We start from the raw sequence: 3,832 nt of genomic DNA on the forward strand, positions 1-3,832 counted from the left end.
GATGGGCCTTGTGGAGGACATTTTGCAACAAAGAGAACTGCCTTCAAAATCCTGCAGGCAGGCTACTATTGGCCCACACTTCATCAAGATGTCAGAAGATATGTCAGTCAATGTGACCAATGCCAAAGAATGGGGAAACCGACCCAAAGGGATGAGATGCCTCTCCAACCTCAAGTGACTCTTGAGCCATTTGAGAAGTGGGGCATGGACTTTGTGGGCCCAATCAACCCTCCTTCGAGGCAAAGGTCTTACATCATTGTGTGTACTGACTACCTGACAAAGTGGGCAGAGACCAAAGCAATCAAAGCAGCAACAGAAGAAAAGGTGGCCGAGTTCCTAAGAGAAAACATCTTCTATAAGTTTGGCTATCCAAGAGAGCTGGTCACCGATCAAGGGAGCCAGTTCACCTCCAACCTGGTTGAAGATCTACTAGCTCATCACAAGATCAAGCATAGGACTTCCACCCCCTATCACCCTCAAGCAAATGGGTAGGTGGAAGTCACCAATAGAGCATTAGAAGGGATCTTGACTAAGGTGGTGAGCAGCAGGAGAAAGGACCGGGCAGATCGCCTGGTTGAAGCCACATGGGCTTACAACACCACTTGGAAGACCACCACTGGCTTCACACCTTATGAGCTGGTCTATGGGAAGAAAGCTTTGCTGTCCATTGAGTTTGAATACAACACTTTGAGGATGGCAGCTCAGCTGGACCTAGATCTCAGCCATGCACAACAAGAAAGGCTATTGCAGCTGAATGGCCTGGATGAGCACCGAATGCAGGCCCTCCTTCACTCAGAAGTGGTTCAACTTTAGAGAAAGGTGTGGCATGACCAACATCTCCATGACAAGCAATTTCAGCCGGGAGATTGGGCTTTGTTGTATGACTCCAGATACAAAGATTTCAAAAGGAAGCTGAGAACCAGATGGCTAGGGCCATATTCAGTGGAAAAATTTCATGACAATGGATCTGTGCTTATTAGGACCATTGATGAGGAAGCCATCCCCATGCTTGTCAATGGGCATCGATTGAAGATCTACAGGAAGCCTCCCTCAAGACAAGAGTTCATCAAAACTATGGAGAAGGCAGTGTTGGTCATAGAGAAGGGTTTTGCCTCTGCTTTGGGCATACCCTGAAGAATCTAAAAAAAAAAAAAGTAATAATAAAGATCCTTGGGTGAAAACCTTTCTGAGGCGCCCAAGGCAGGTAATAGGGGTGAAAATCTCATTGAGGCACCCCTATTGTCTTTTCAAAAAAAAAAACAAAAAAAAAAGGAGATTGGAAAAAGATCCTTGAGTGAAAACCTCTTTGAGGCGCTCAAGGCAGATGGCAAGGGTGAAAACCTCAATGAGGCGCCCCTGTTATCTTTCAAAAAAAAGAGAAAAAAGAAAAAAAACAAAAGAAAAACAAAGTCAGCAGATTCATTATGTAAAATTGCATGCAGGTGTTCTATGGAGGAGAGGAAGCCTCTCAACTCAAAGCCAAGGGTCCTCATCATGCAGCAAGGACACCTTACCAGCACCTCCTCCAAGAATCCTCATTTTCTCCAAGGTATGTGCAATTTTATTCCAGCTTGAGTCTTCTACAGGAAGACAGATTTTCTACAGGAAAATGCAGAGTTTCTACAGGAAGATGCAGATCTTCTACAGGAAGGTGCAGACTCTCTACAGGAACGCATCCTTTCTACAGGAAACACTGTATTTCTACAGGAAGCTTCCTGTAGAAGCTCAGAACGGGCCAAATTCATTTCATGAGGAGATCTAACGGCTAAGGATCGGTTTGGACGCATGCATGCCACGGTTGTCAACCATGCACATTGCTGTTATCTTGCTCCACCGTCCTTGACGACATGCAACCAAGTACCTGCACCAGCAAAGCAGATCGATGAGTCTCGAGAAAAAAGCAACCTGTAAATGGAAAAAGCGCTAGAGATCTCACACCATATTCATCACAGTCAGCCTGAGGCTCTGAGAGCATGATCGTGAGGCCATCCATCGTCGTGCAGCATGCACCCAAGGAGGAAGAACTATTCCAAGACATCCCGCGGGAGTCCTGTAACAGTTAAACCTGCTAGAGTGGATACCATTCACCGCGCAGGCCATCTGAATGGAAACGTGGGCGCATGCAACTGAAGCATCCCATCCATCGACGACAGCTCGTGAACATGGACCTCCGGGCCTGTGTAAGTTCGCCAGCAGCAGGTAAATCGACTCATCAACGTCCAAAGAGCCGAAACAACGTGTACAGCCACGCAGGTAAGTGTCTCGACCCTTCCTTCCATCAGACTGCATGAATGTTACTTTGATTGATTGCTAAGTGTAAAGGTGAATTGGTTGAGCGACTGTGTGGCCATTTGGCCGGCCACGTCGGCAAGTTAATGGTCTAGTTGGATGTGTGGGTGGCGGCCGTGACAAAGAGAATGGGCAGCATGCACGTGAGAATGATCCCGTCGAGGAAACGAGTTCAACAGGAGAGGCGACGGCAGATCCGCGGGAATTGATGCGGAAGCAAGTGAACGCACAGTTGAATGATGGGGTGACGTCACCCAACGGTCCGGTGGGGAAAGCTCACCCCCCGCGCCACGAATTCCGTCGAATTTGAAATCTAATCGGCTCGATCACATTCATGCATTTATCACCCACCGGCTTGAACTCGAGCGGCTATCCTGATCCTTCTGCAGTGTGATACGCCGAGCTTTTGGCTATCAGAGCGATTGAGAAGCACGCTCAAGGCGCAGACCGACTGCAATCTCTCCCGAAATCCGCGCGTTGCATTCTACAGGATCGTTGTCATCCTACAGGAACGCAGTTTTCTACAGGAAAGCGGGTGCCTCACGTAAAAAGGTGGCCAATTAAAGAGGTAACCCTGAACTCTTCATGCAACTGGTTAGTAAAGGTGGCAAGATTGTCGTCCACAGTCCGGTCATAGAAAAACGGTGAAATTGTTGTCTGCTGGGCCTATATTGTCATTCTACAGGATGTCGAGTAATTAAATTGTGTCAAAGTTCCTCAGGGATAAGTTTGTGGGTTATGTGCATGATATCCTACGCTCTGTCTCAGTAAACCAAAACCTCTTCCACAATAACCACCTCTGGTTAAGAAACTTGTTTTATCATGCCGGGTGGTTTTATAAGACGAGAACCCACTGATTCAGCCAAATTAAGGGAAAACCAGGGGGTGGTAGAGCTCTTCACACGAGCACAATGGATATCTTTTTGTGATAAGCTGCAGGGTTACGATGATGAAGTGGCCGAAGAATTCTTGCAGGCTCTGAGGCCGAAATCCAAGACACTGGCCACAGTGAACTTCAGAGGTCTAAGCCTCAAGCTCACCCCGCAATATATCAGTCGGATCACTGAACTTCCAATGGGTTTGCCATGGGATAAGGAAGAAAGAAAGTTGAGCCAGCAAGCCAAGAAGGAATTCTTTCCACCTGAGGAGGAATTCTCAGAGGACAAAAATGGGGTGCGAAGAACCAACTTGCTGCCACCATGGAATGAAGTCAGTTTGCAAATCATGAAATATATCACTTGTGAAGGCCGTTTTAGCATCGTGTATGCATATCACTTTCGGTTGCTCACTGAATTGAGGCACCGAATTGATCTTCCTGTAGAACAAAAACTGAGCATCCCTTATTTCCTGTTGCAGTCTCTAATGGAGTGTGCCACAAAGCTAAAAGAGGGCATACCGGATCAGATAGCCCACCATGGGCTGATCAAGCTTCTTGTGGAGGATGCGCTGCATTCATATAAGGTTCCCCTCTCATGGGAATCATTCCGGAATTTGACAAGAGATGGAGACATTAAAATGTTGATTGAAGAAACGGGGTCCTCCA

This window comes from Pinus tabuliformis, chromosome 6 (genome assembly GCF_031772625.1).
Source record: "Pinus tabuliformis cultivar Carrire ecotype Pingquan chromosome 6, CPIR1, whole genome shotgun sequence".
Lineage (NCBI taxonomy): Eukaryota > Viridiplantae > Streptophyta > Pinopsida > Pinales > Pinaceae > Pinus > Pinus tabuliformis.